Source organism: Oryctolagus cuniculus, chromosome 21 (genome assembly GCF_051225735.1).
Source record: "Oryctolagus cuniculus isolate XC-2025 breed Fujian yellow rabbit chromosome 21, ASM5122573v1, whole genome shotgun sequence".
NCBI classification, from domain to species: domain Eukaryota; kingdom Metazoa; phylum Chordata; class Mammalia; order Lagomorpha; family Leporidae; genus Oryctolagus; species Oryctolagus cuniculus.
In genome coordinates this window covers 18693286-18707910 of record NC_142887.1, presented here as the reverse complement: position 1 = coordinate 18707910, position 14625 = coordinate 18693286, and the positions used below count along the sequence as shown (strand labels likewise).

The window sequence follows — 14625 nt, the reverse complement described above, 5'->3', positions numbered from 1 at the left end:
CACACACACACACACACACTCTGCCACATTTAGGGCTAGGGTAGAAGAAATACATATAATTTAAGGGAAAGCCCCACCTACCCCAATCTTTCCTAGATATTGTCCCATTAGCAATGCATTCCTTTGGTGTTAAGCATTGCCCTCTTGTGGCCTGGTGATGTCCTTTAAAATAATACAAAATAATTCCACCAGGAGTCAAGGTATCCCCATGAGAATTTCCCTTAGCATCTGAATTATTTAAATTAGGGGCATTAATCAGTGCAGGGACGCATCTTACCCAACATCCACATTCAGCAAGGGCTCCTGCTCACTGGGGGGTGCAGATGCTGATACAGTGTGCTGCTTCCCATCTCAGAGAAAACCGAGGGTCGCGGTGTGCCTGGGAACATGGGGCCACCCTTCGATGGCTCTTTTGGGGTCAGCTCCTTGTGGTCAGGTCTCTCACACGTCAGCCTGACTGAACATGCCACCTGCAAGCTCTCTCCTCAATTACTCACCTATTCTAAGACCCAGTTTCCTAGGGGACAGTTAGATGGGCGGGTCCAAAGGAAATTATTTTTATTGTGGGAAAATAAGCATAAAATAAAATTTACCATTTAAATCCTTTTTGGTATCCAATTTAGTGGCATTAGTACATTCACACTAATGTGTAACCATCACCACCATCCAACTACAGAATAGAAATAAAAATCTTAAAAATAAAAAAAGAACATATTTACGGGCTGCAGTGTGACTTATCAATATGTGTACACAATGTGAACTGATCAAATCAGAGTCATCAACATTTGCCCTCCTTTTGGTTTCTATGAAGTTGCCTATTCCAGGTACCTCATATAAGTGGAATCGCACAGCAGCTGCCTTTTGTGGTTCGCTTGTCTCACTCAGCACAGCATTTTCAAAGTCCATCCATGTCATAGCAGGGGTCAGCACATCATTCCTTCTCAAAGCTGAATAATATTCCATTGCAGATATACTACATGTGTTTATCCATTTCCATGAATGGACATGTGGGTTTTTTCCACCTTTTGGCTTCTGTGAACAATGCTGCTACCGACATGGGTGTAAACATATCTGTTTGATTCCCTGCTTTTGGATCCAGAGGACACATTAGCAACTTCATGTTGGTCCGAGTCATCAAGTCCCACTCCCCTTTTTCTTCAATTTGATTTTATTTCATGGTTCCCAATGCCCCCATCTGTCAGGATACCCACAAGTCCCTCCAGTAAGCGTCTCTGATTATTAATTTGAGAGACTAAGAATTGGTATATTGATCCTGCCCTCCGAGGAAGCATCATGCAAACCAATCCCTATTTTCATCTCTAGTGGGTTCTACACACCAGGCAACTGGGGAGCTGACCCTGATCAAGTCCTGAAAGTTTTCCTAACAGATTAATCCCAGGACAATAGTCAAACTGCACCTCACATTGGCTCAACAGAGAACAAAGAAGATTAGCTTCTCTCATTTAAAAAGAAAACCATAATCCTATAAAAATTAGCTACCCAGCAAATATGTCCAGAATGGCTAAAGAACGGCAAATTAAAACAACTTTCTCTCTTGGAGTTGGATCAGTGCTAAAGTAAGGTGTGACACCACCTACATGCCAAGGGACCATTAGACTGGATTGGCAGGCAATAACCCATTTCACCTGTCTGGGCTACAAAAATGAGACTGGGGGAGTGGGGAAGGGTGAAGTCTCTGTGTGGGCATTTGTTGGGAGGCTCTGCTTGAGAGAGTATGTCCCTGAAGCCAAGCAGAGAAGGACTCGCAGAATTTGGAATGTGCCTCTTGGTATCTGGTGAAGTCGGGGCATTGTTGGAACCTCAACAGAAGTCCCGTGGGATAAGAGGCCATCCATGTCTTGAGTTTTCCAGGCTTTGGGAGCAGAATAAAAGGCAGATTCCACTGCCAGCAAGTTGCCCCCACTGATGAGGAGGAGGGGGTCGAAGGAAGGAGTTTCTCGGCCACTTCTCGCACAGAAGGGAGCTGGCTGGCATCATCTTAAAGACATTCCTGCCTAAAGCATCACTGGGAGAGGTGAAGGAAAAAAGGTACAGCCAGGGGGCTGGCAGCATACAGAGCTCTTAGCTGGAGGCCCTAGGGGAAGCTCTCCTGGAACCCACCAAAGCGCCCCAGGGCAGAGCTGGTGCTGACTTCCACTCTGCCAGGGGATAGTGATCTCTGATGGCAACCGCACCTGTGGCACAACAGCTTCCCACACCGCTCCCACTCATCCCCAGTTCTCCTCTCCACCCACCCCCGCTGTCCTTGAGGGGCCTAACACGGCAGCCTGCAATGAAGAAGAAAATGGGCTGTGGAACCAGTGAAAAATCTACCCACGCTCCCTCCAAAGGAAGGAGGGAAAAGAGACTTTAATTGGGTGATGGACTGAGTTTTTAGTTATTAAAAGGAGCCCATCTTTGTACCTGAATGGTTCCTCCAAAGCCACAGGACCTGGCAGGGATTTACCCCAGGAAAGAGACAGGGGACTTCTTTCTTCTCAGTGCCTCTACATTGAATTAGTTATCCCTGCCACGTGCACTTTGCAAGGCACTGGGGACTTGCCGCTAAAAAGACAAATTCTTGCCTCAAGGAAACCATCACATAATCCCTAACTTATAATTGTAGGACTTTGCATCTCTTAGACCAGGGTTCTACATGAAAGAAAGCATTGGGTGCTTGCTGGAAGAAGAAAGCACACACATAAAGGATAACTCAGATTCTAGGAATAGACTTGGTCCCATACTTGCACCAACTCTCCCCAGAAAAACAAAACGGCTAGGATAAAGTAGGGGGGAGCGGGCTGGAGGCTACTGGTACCCCTCAGCACTCTTTTACTGGTCTGATGCACCTGTTCCCCACCCTCCTAGCTCACAGCTGCCCGTCTCTGGAGAGTCGACCTCCGTAAATGGGAGCCCCTCGTCTGGGATGTTGTACCTTTCAGGGAACAGCCCACAGCCAAGGACTGGCAAGGAATGAAAAGGCTGCGCTCCAACCTGTGTGGGACAAACAGTGGCACTCCAGGCTCTCTGTGGGCTCCGCCGGTTGAAGCTCAATGTTCCATTCCATGCTAACCTCTCTTTAGGACCAGCTATTGGCTCAGTCCCTTCCTCTGCTCCCTCCTGTTTCTCTGCCTCCTTTTCTTCTCAGAGGCTCTCCCAGGTAACCAGGCGCACAGGAGTGCCCATCTCAGAATCTGCTTCCCAGGAACCTGACTTCAAACAACAAACCAAGAAACAGACAACATCCACAACAAAACTAGGTGACAACACATCTCCCCAAATCCCAAAATAAAAGTGAATGGGGACAAACAATGGACCACTGGACGTGGGGCTACTGGGAATGAGGAAGGATTTTATGACATTTTAATGAGCACAGGTTTCACTGGCCACAGGAAATCAGTAGCTGCCCTACTGGACAGCCCAGGGCTGGCCCACAGATCCAGGAGAGCAGGGAGTTCACCAGCTTCCCCAACAACACATCCCTGGTCTCCCATAGCAACAGAACCAGGGAATTCCATTGGTATTTACAAAGAATGCAGGAGCCAGCTGTGTCTAAGTGCATTTGAATCAAGTTGCTGTCACTTGCACAGGAACACCTGAATGCAGTACAACACACGTGAAGGAAGTTCCTGAGAACCCACAGGACCAGAGGACTGGACATGTACAGAGGACAGGAGGGACAGCACACTAGAACATGCAAGACCTTGTGGGCTTTGGAAGGGGCTGCTCTGCCCCTGCCCACCTTACCTGTCCCAACTTAGATGCAAGTGGAACAACAAGGCAGTCGAGACCTCGGACCACCTGGTGATGTGTCACCAACTCCACAACACTGCTGGGCACAAAGCCGTCCCAATATTATTTATACCATGAAAAATTACACCTAATAATAAGAAATTGGTTGACTAGACCACATACATATACTAGAAAGTTAGGAAGTCATTAAAACTCATATTTTCCAAAACCATTTAATGAATAGAAAAATGCCTGATTTTAAAAATTATTTATTTATTTGAGAGGCAGAGAGAGAAACAGGCAAACAGAACTCGCATCTGCTGGTTCACTCCCCAAATACCCATGACAGCTGGGACTGAGTTGGAGCCAAAGCCCAAGTCAGGTGCAAAGAACACAATCCTGGCCTCCCCTTCGATCACTTGAGCCATCACCACTGCTTCCTAAGATCTTCATTAGCAGGAAACTGGTCAGGAGCCAGAACCCACAATCAAACCCAGGAGCATCCACTATGCTAAGATAGTTTAAGTAGAGAAAATGACTTCTAAGGATTATTATATGTAAGATCCAAAATTTTGTTTTTAAAAAAAGTGCATATGGGGGCCGGCACCTCGGTGCAGTAGGTTAATCCTCCACCTGTGGTGCTGGCATCCCATATGGGCACTGGTTCTAGTCCCGGCTTCCAATCTAGCCTCTGCTATGGCCTGGGAAAGCAGTAGAAGATGGCCCAAATCCTTGGGCCCCTGCACCCACGTGGGAGATCAGGAAGAGGCACCTGGCTCCTGACATCGGATCAGCGCAGCTCCAGCCATTGTGGCCATTTGGGGAGTGAACCAGCGTGGGGAAGAACTTTCTCTCTGTCTTTCCCTCTCACTGTCTGTAACTACCTCTCAAATAAATAAATAAAAATATATTTTAAAAAAGTGCATATGCATGTGCATTTTACACATCCAGCATATTCTCTTGCATAGAAAACAGAATGGATATAAATCAAAATGTTAAAGGGGTGACACAATTTTAATGTGTATTTCTCCAGAAACTTCATAATTATTTTGTACCTCTGAAGTGCTTTCTGTATTTTCCTTTTTATGAGTAAGTTTTACTTTTATGATTAGAAAAGAGCAGTGAGTATTCCTTTTTTTTTTTTTTTTTTTTTTTAGAGAAAGGTCTTCCCTCCACTGGTTCACCCCCCAAATGGCAGCTACAGCCAGCACACTGTGCTGATCCGAAGCCAGGAGCCAGGTGCTTCCTCCTGGTCTCCCATGCGGGTGCAGGGCCCAAGCACCTGGGCCATCCTCCACTGCCTTCCCGGGCCACAGCAAAGAGCTGGACCAGAAGAGGAGCAACCGGGACAGAACTGGCGCCCCAACTGTGACTAGAACCCAGAGTACTGGCGCAGCAGACGGAGGATTAGCCTAATGAGCCGCAGCGCCAGCCAGTGAGTATTCATTTTAAAGGGAGAAGTGATCCCATAATGAAATAGAAGACCAGTTTCCATCCCCTTGCCCAGAGCTTTTTCTTTTAATGATTTATTTATTTATTTGAAAGCCAGAGCTACAGAGAGAGAGGGAGAGATAGAGAGATCTTCCATCGTTGGTTCACCAAGATGGCTGCAATCACCATGGCTGGGCTAGACAGAAGCCAGGAGCCAGGAGCTTCATCTGGGTCTCCCATGTGGGAGGCAGGGGCCCAAGTGCTTGGGCCACCTTCCACCATTTTCCCCAAGTCATTAGCAGGGAGAATGATCAGAAGTGGAGCAGCCAGGACATGAACTGGTACCGAAATGGTACGCCAGTGTCATGGGTGTAGCTTTGCCCGCTATGCCACGACTCCGGCCCCGGCTTGCCCCAAGTTGGAACTGCTATGTACACTTGCTCCTGATCACATGGACAGCAAACTACACCGACACAGAAGTCATGAAGGAAACAGGGAGCAAGGAGGGAAGCCAAGCATGACTTCCACCCAGGACCAGGACCACTGTCTACTCACCTCTCTCCTTTTCTACCTCCTTGTCCTCTTTCCTGAACAAGTCCTTGAATTTTCCACACTGGTGCTCAGGGCCATGTCCCCAGGTAGGATCAAGGTGTCCGGCATCTGTAGTTTTTGTCAACCTGCATTCATTCGCTCTTCTGGCAAAGTATCCTGGATTATGTCTAGAGAGTACTATCTAACCATTTTCAGTCAATGTGGTATAAAGTTAGGGCTCCATCCTCAGCCAAGGGTCATGTCACCCAGGCTCAAGTCAATCAGCCCATTCAATTCCTCCCGGTCAAAATGATTGGTTCAGGGACCAGTGTTGAGGTGTAGCGGGTTAAGCCACTATCTGCAGTGCAGGCATCCCAAATGAGTCCCAGTCAGTCCTGGCTGCTCAACTTCTTATCTAGCTCCCTGCTAACACACCTGGAAAAGCAGCAGAGGATAGCACAAGTGCTTAGGCCCCTACACCCACGTTGAAGACCCAGAGGAAAGTCCTGGTTCCTGACTTCGGATTGGACCAGCTCTGGCCATTGCAGCTGTTTGGGCAGTGAACCAAAGGATGAGAGATCTCTCCTTCTTCCCCGCCCCCCCTCTCTCTGCCTCTGCCTCTCCATAACTTTGGCTTTCAAATAAACAAATAAATATTAAAAAAAAAAAAAAGATACACTGTGTTTCCTTCTTCATTCCTTTGTTCTACGTTTTTTGAGTGGACCTCATTCTCAGGTGTGAATGAGGCAGTTCTTTAATTTACATTTTGAAAAAAATAGCTTTCCTCTGTGTGGAGAATGAGTTGGAGGAGAGCAAGGGTGGCCAGGTGCCTGGGTCCTACGTCAGAGAAGGGTTTGATACTGAGCTCCAGCTTCCTGCGAATGCAGATCAAGTGGCAGGGTTCCTGCCACCCATGTGGGAGACCTGAGGCTGATACAAAGATATACAGGTATGTCCAGTCCACATTAAAGTAAGAATAAAACTATTAATTTTTCAGGGCCGGCGCTGTGGCGCAGTGGGTTAAAGCCCTGGCCTGAAGTGCTGACATCCCATGTGGGTACCAGTTCTATTCCCCACTGCTCCTCTTCCGACCCAGCTCTCTGCCATGGCCTGGGATAGCAGTGGAAGATGGCCCAAGTCCTTGGGTCCCTGCACCTACGTGGGAGACCTGGAAGAAGCTCCTGGCTCCTGGCTTTGGATTGGCGCAGCTCTGGCCATTGCGGCCGTCTGGGAGCGGATGGAAGACCTCTTGCTCTCTCTCTCTCTCTCTCTGTAACTCTGTCTTTCAAATGGATAAAATAAATCTTTTTTAAAAAAACTATTAATTTTTCTATTGATTATCTACAAAACATTAAACTCATCTCAACTATTTCCAGTAAGAGTCAATAAACTAGATCATGGGAGAGGGAGCAGAAGAGGGGACACAAAGCAATTCTTCTTGTTATTTAGAGAAAAGGAGATACTTGGCATAAGTAAGGTGGGTTAACAAGACTAGTGGGAAATTTTACCTGTAGCTGGACCTCCCTTTAAGAAAAAACTCTCAATTTAGAGAAAAATAAAATCAACTGAGCAGATAAATTAGAGGGTGATTATTTGAATGACATTCTTTCCTTTTACAAAATGGCTCACCACGGAGACCCTTTAAACTGAGAGCTCCCCTACCGAATAAGTGCCTGGTACAATCATTAACTACTTGACAGAGAGCTTAGGGGCAGCTGGAGGAGGAAGGAGGCGGTGGAGGGGAATCTTAAAGCCAAGCCCTGGCCCATTTAAGACCAATTTGAGATGAAGATTTCAGAAAGTCTGAAAGTATAATTTCAGTGAATAGGCTAAGTGGGCTTCCCTGAATAACTCTTCCATTTAGACACTTTTGCTTGAGAACGCCCTGCTCTGCAGCCATTAAAAAGTATGTTTTAGGAGAATATTTAATGACATTGGAAACATCTCAAAAGTAGGTGGCAAATCAGCATGTAAAGCAGGACTCCAATTCCAGAATTCAAAAGAGAAATTCTATACACGGGCTTATCAAAAAGGCTGGGAATCTACATAAAAAAAGTTAACAGTCGTTATATTTAGATGGTGGAATTAGATGGGAGATTTTTATTTTCATCCTCATTCTTGCCTATACTCACCCAAGTTTCTGATTATTTTTTAAGTAAAAAAAAGACAATGAAAGGGCATTTAAAAAAAAAAAGAATTCATGGATGATATTTGGCAAATTCCACCAACTACTTATTGACCAAAAACGTGAGCAGAGAATCTCCTACTATACAAATCTCTCATTTCAAATATGACGATGAAAGAAGAGTTAACATTTTGTAACCACTCATTATGTAAGGCCGCTGTTCTCAACACCGTGTGCAATCACGCTACTCCTCACAGCTACTCTAAGAGTACTTTTATCTCCCCTTCCTCTCAGAGCTATGATGGAACCTGTCCAAGGTCACTGGCTGGCAGGCGGCAGAGAATCCAGGTCTCCTGATTCCTAATTCAGGGCTCTTTCCCCTACACAGCATTGCAGTTCTAGAGACGCCCTAGTTTATGGGCTGAAAATATCCCATAATTACACCATAAATAAGCCATCGAACTTATTTATTCCTTGCATTTAACTTATTATTTAGCATTTAAAGGACACATTACATTGAGCAAGAACCATCAATCTTTCACATAACGCTCCGGTTAATAACTTGGTAATTATAATCCACGGTTACAAAGCTAAACGCGCTTGTTGTTTCCATGGTGCTGGATCCCCTCTCAAAGCAGAGGACTCATCAATTATCTCTGACCTGACCGCTCTGTGAATTTACATCCTCCCAAACCACCAGCACTTACCCTGGTGGTGGGAGAGTTCAACAGTAATTGCAGCAATTTCAAAGCCTAAGCCTAAGTTTTAGAAAGCCAGGCATCCGGGCTCCTCTTTAACATGACAGCAGAATATCATGTGGCCGTTCCACAGGGCTAACAGAAGCACTCCCGTTTATGAAGAGATGACCGTGCGTGCCAAGACTTAAGCTAACTGCTTTGCTTACAGGAGGAATAGTAGAATGCAGGGTTCATCAAGCCTATCGGATTCAATAGCCCCTTGTATCAGACAGTTTCTAACGAGCTCAAAATTGCAGTGACTTACAAGAATAAGTAGGTATTACTTTTGCTCCTGGCTCTGTGGTTGCCTATGGTTCTGCTGAGCTTACGAGGGGTCCTATGGACTTGACATCAGGTTTCGAGTCTGCTCCAAGGATATCCCCTTTCTCCTCATACCGAGCATGTATTTCTCATAGCAAATGGCAGAAGCACAAGAGGACTGATGGCGGCACACGATGCCTCTTGAGGGACAGGCTCAGGACCAGCACATTTCCACTCTGTCCCTGTTCCATTGGCCAAACAAGTCTCACGGCCAAGGCCAGAATCCACAAGGCAGAGAAATATTCTCCACCCACTTTGGTAGGGGGCACTGCAAAGCCATTCAGCAAAGGGTGCTGTGTGGATTTTCATTAAAGGGAGAACGAAGAAATAGAAAAAAAATATTCATTCTACCCATGCTTTTCTAATACATCATGTTTTCCCCTTTTCCATCCAACATACATATGTAATATTCACAACAATTTCATACGTAAACCCTGTAAGACATAGTGAGATAGTGTGATGGTGGCACCTAGACAAAAACAGCTTTTGCAGAAGAGCTACAGATGCAAGCTGGTTCAGGCGTGTGGTGTTGGTGTTCCCACTGGGGATGGGACTGAACAGTGTTGTCGTTGGTGGTGTGATTTGTAAAGAAATTAAGTACAACTGTGGACAGCATTTTTTCTTTTTTAATAAATAATAGCAAATCTCATTTCACACTGGAAGCAAAAGCTGAGTATAGTAAAACTTTGGAAAATACACTCTATGTTTACGTGTGAAACAGACTCAGATGACCATAAGCAGATTTTTCACTACATGAATGTCCAGCAAGACACTGAGAAGCAGTACACACAGCAAGTCTCCCACACACACTTCTGCATGTTTAGCTCACCTAGTCCCCTAAAGCAAAGCCTACCAATGTCGTGTTTTCTCTATCATTCTTTTTTTTTAAAGTGTTATTTTATTTATTTGAAAGACAGAGTTACAGAGAGATGTAGACCCAGAAAGAAAGAGAGGTCTTCTATCCACTGGTTCACTCCCCAAACGGTTGCAATGGCCAGAGCTGAGCTGAGCTGATTTGAAGCCAGTAGCCAGGAGCTACTTCCAGGTCTCCCACGAGGGTGCAGGGGCCCAAGCACTTGGGCCATCTTCTACTGCTTTCCCAGGCCACAGCAGAGAGCTGGATGGGAAGTGGACTCAAACCAGCGCCCATTCAGGATGGTGACGCTGCAGGCCAGGGATTTACCTGCTATGCCACAGAACTGCCCCCTCTCCCTAACATTCTACCAAAACCATCCCCACAAATTTCTGGAAGGAGTTGTAGAAGGCAGTATTGCCCTGTAAGAACCACTGGTGCTGTATTCGTGTCAAGTGTTCAACACTCAGTAGCCTGAATTTGAATACAGACTCTGCCTCCTACTTATTAGCTGTGTGGCTTTGGACAACTTCTTGAACTACTATGAGCATGGCTTACTCACAATGCTGCTTTCAGAATTCAGTGAGAAGAGTGGGTGTTTGGCACAGCCAGTAAGACAACACTCAAGACACCCACATCCCATATTGGAGGGCCTGTGTTCAAATCCCAGCTCCACTCTGATTCCAGCTTCCTGTAATGTGCACTCTAGGAGGCAGCAGGTGATGGCTTGAGTCCCTGTCACCCACGTGGGGGACTCAAATTGAGCTCCAGGATCCTGACTTTGGCCTGGCCCAGCCATTGTTGTTGCAGGCATTTAGGGAGCAAACCAGCAGATGAATAATTCTTCCTTCTCCTTCCTTCCTTCCTTCCTTCCTTCTTTCCTTTCTTTCCTTTCTTTCCTTTCTCTCTCTCTCTTTCTCTCACCCCCTGCTTTTCAATAAAACTTTAAAAAAGAATTAAATGAGAACATGCAAGTGCCAAAGTATTCAGCAAAGTGCTCAAACACACTAAGTGCTCAATAAAAGTTAGCACCTAATGTTATAATATTTGTCTGGTTTGTTCCCATTTCACAGATGAGTAAATTGAGGCTTGAATGAAATGCCTTTGGATGTCCTTGCTCCTCCTCTCCCTGATGATCTTCTCATCCAAAAATGGGCAATAACTAAAGCTCTGTTGAGGGTCACTTTCAAAAGAAAGGTGAGACTGAAAAGGTTGTGGGATTGACAGGGAGTCCATTACTGGAGTGGGTCTGGATATGTAGTGGTTTTATCTTGAACAAATACCCTCTTCCAGATCCCATCAGTCTCACCACCTAGCACGCTCCAGACTCACCCAACAGTGGTCCAGAGAAGGACAGTGATGAGGCAAACCCTGCATCCAAATGCCGGACGGAACTCAATCCCCTGCTCTGTCACCATCCACAGGACCTCCCTATGTCAAAGTTTCCCCATCTGTAAAGGAAGACGACAAGAGCACATACCCATACGGTTGTTGCAGAGACAATATATGCAGAGCTAATATATGCAAAGTGTTTAGGGCAGTGCTGGCATACAATAAGTTCTACATCATTGGGGGCGCTACAATCCTTCTTAATGAGATGGAATGAATGATGCCCACCATAGATTCAGTATATTCAGTATAGTCACACAGAGGGTAATTCACGTGGAGGACAGAGTAACCAACGAAATGGATGCATGAATGGACAAAGGTTGGAAGTAACTGTGACCTCTGAAGACATGTAGTACACGGCTCCTGATTCGGGCCCCTGCAAAATTGCAGTGTTGTATTTAGGCTGATGAGCACACTCTAAATCTCTCTACAAAACATAGGTGTCTAGGTGCACCCACAGCAATTACCATTTTAGCATCAGTCTTGTACAGATGCACCCTGACAAACAAGCATTTTTACCCTTTTTGTCAACATTCACAGAGGACAATGAAAGAGAAGGGATTGATGAGAAAACGAATGGGACAACAAGGGGTGGGGGGAGCCAGCAGAACTGGAAATAAGAGTGCCTGGGACAGTACCTGAGGCAGAATAGGGCCGCAATCAACATTTGTTGAATGAATGAATGAATTCCCAATCTTCTACTCTGCGCCCATTTTGATCTGCAAATGAAAACAGAAGATTTCCAGAGAAGTACTCATCTCAGTTTACTCATGTTTAAAAAGTCAAGGGCCAGTGTTGTGGCACAGCAGGTTAAGGTGCTGCTTGGGACAAGGCATCCCAAATGAATGCTGGTTCACATCCTGCAGGCTATACCTCCCATCCAGCTCCCTGCTAATACTCCTGAGAAAGCAGGAGAAGATGGCCCTAGTGCTTGGGCCCCTGAACCCATGTGGGACACCTGGTTGGAGTTCCAGGCTCCTGGCTTTGACCTGGCCCAGACTCAGCCATTGCACCCATTTGGGGAGTGAAGTAGTGGATGAAGATCTCTCTCCTTCTCCCTGAAACCCTACCTTTTAAATAAAAATTAAATATTTAAATTAAACATAAAGTCAAAATCTTCCTTAGGAGAAGACGTGAAAATACCATGTTTTCTCATGTTAGCAAAATTACAAACATCTCATCTGATAAAGGCTCTGCCACTTGCTATCCATGTGACCTGGAACAAGTCATTTTGATTCTCTGAGCCTCATTTTTCCTGTAAGCAGTTCCTAAGAATCCATGCAGGGGCCAGTGTTGTGGCACCATGGGTTAAGATGCCACCTGTGACACCAGCATCCCACACAGATGCCAGTTCAAGTCCCAGCTGCTCCACTTTTGATCCAACTCCCTGCCAATACACTTGAGAAGGGAGCAGACAATGGCCCAAGTGCCTGGGCTCCTGCCACTCACGTGGGAGACCTGGATGGAGTTCCAGGCTCTTGGCTTCAGCCTGGCCCAACCCTGGCCTAGCCATTGCGGCCATTTGTGAAGTAAACCAAAGAATGTAACATCGATCTCTTCGTGTGTGTGTGTGTGTGTGTGTGTCCCTCTCTGTAACTCTACCTTTCAAAGACATAATCAATATTTTTTGAAAACTTATAAAACAGATTCCACACAGAAGAGATATTATATAACACCGAATGGTTATTGTGCAGGAGTGTAGGCTCAAGTTTATACATTATAGCAAGTGTCTGATCTGTCAGCTTTATTCATGCCAACACTTTCACCCAGATCATTACATAGTTATGTTATTCTGTATTGGTAACCCCTGACTTTTACACAGAACTCAAGGTTTTCAGTGTCTGCTAATAATAATTGATACAATTAAAAAGGAGAGAACGATCTAACATGGGAAACCGGATACACAGCAGACTCATAGAATGGCAAGTGCCCTAAACAGCACTCTACCCTCAGAATCAGCCCTTAAGGGGTGGGAGGGTGGTTATGGGGGGAAAAAACCACTGTAATCCAGAAGTTGTACTTTTGAAATTTATATTTATTAAATAAAAGTTTTCTAAAATATAAATAAATAAATCTTTAAAAAAAAACTCAAGGTTTTGTGAAACACTGTAATGTCATGGCTGCAATTCACTTAATACTTACCCAAAGGGCTGTGCACTCCTTCATGGGTCCTCTTGATTCAAGTATTGCTAATCTTGGCTCAGTCCTGTGTTCCACCCAGTAAGGCTGTGTAACAAGCAGCAGTGATGTTGAGTTCAGCTGCTCTGGGCTGGGTTCACCTGATTTCACTGCCTTGTTCATATGCCTATGGTTAGCTGCAGGTTATCTGGGTACCTCTGCTGATCTTGGTTGGACTCACTCACATGTATAGGGGCTTGCTGGCCACTGCTGATCTTGGATAGCCTTAGCTGGGATGACTGGGACAACTTGGTTTCATAGTTCAGGCCTCTCATGCTGTGTCAGACGAGCCTGGGGATTTTTCTCAGGCTAAACGCATCTGTAGAGGAACTAGACTGAAAGAAACACAGGGGCACGTTTCAGAATCCTGCTTGCTTCACGTCTACTAATGTCCCATTGGTCAGAGCCAGTCAAAAGGTCCACACAGCCGCAAAGGATGGGGAAATACACTTATTTTATGAGAGGAACTGCCTAGGCTCTGGAGGGTGTTTTGGGTTGGAACTGTGTCCTCCCCAAATTCATATGCTGAAAGTCCTAACCCCTAGGTGGCACTGTTTGAAGATGAGGTCATTTTAGAGTGGGCCCTAATCCAGTATGACTGGAGTCTTTATAAAAAGGAGTCTGGACACCACAGAAGGACTATGATGGGAGAACACAGGCAGGAGCCGGCATCCACCAGCCAGGGAGAGAGGCCTGGCTGATCCTTCCCTCTGGGCACTCCGGAGGAATCAATCCTGCTGACACCTTGATCTCAGAACTGTGGGAAAATAAGTTCCCATTGCTTAAACCACCCAGTCTGTGGACTGTGTTATGGGGGTCCTAGCAAACTAGTTCAAGGGGTAGAGGTTTGGGACAAGATTTGATTTCTTCCCTCATATAGACTTTTAAACTCCAAGGTCTTATGTTAACAGTTAACGTATTCATGTTAGCAGTTGATAAATTAAGGGTGGGGGTTTGATTCAATTTTAGTATCTGCAAGGTAGGCCTAGTGCAAGGCAGGGGAATGTCCAGCCCACAAGTCGTATAAGGCCTTCAAAATCATTTGGTCTGGCCTTCTCTGGCTCAGTCAAGGCAGCTGCAGGCAGGACGTGAAATTCAACAAATCTATAGCAGGCGAATTTTTAGGCTGATAATCTTGTATGGCCCATGGGTGGTGTTATAAATATCCAAACGACCCTTGGCACAAACGTACCCTGGCGGTATGTCCTTTGGTCACTGGGGACATGCCCTTGGAAGGCAGGTTTCTGAGAGGACTGAGTATGCAAGCCAAGCTCCCTGTCTGCCAGCTCTCTGGCTCAGCACTGGAGTGTGCCCTACACATCCCCCCA

General features: G+C 45.8%; 1 protein-coding gene across 2 annotated transcripts in view; it reads right to left on the bottom strand.

Moving 5' to 3' along the window:
• Positions 1-10666: 10666 nt before the first annotated feature.
• Positions 10667-14625, bottom strand: part of SUDS3 (SIN3A corepressor complex component SDS3) — a 92391-nt gene continuing 88432 nt past the window's right edge. For both annotated transcript variants that reach the window (XR_011385215.2, XR_011385216.2), the window contains exons 12-13: positions 11758-11838; positions 10667-11181 (exon numbers count right to left, since the gene is read on the bottom strand). The gene's annotated coding sequence lies outside the window, so the exon portion shown is untranslated. The remainder of the gene's footprint in view (positions 11182-11757; positions 11839-14625) is intronic.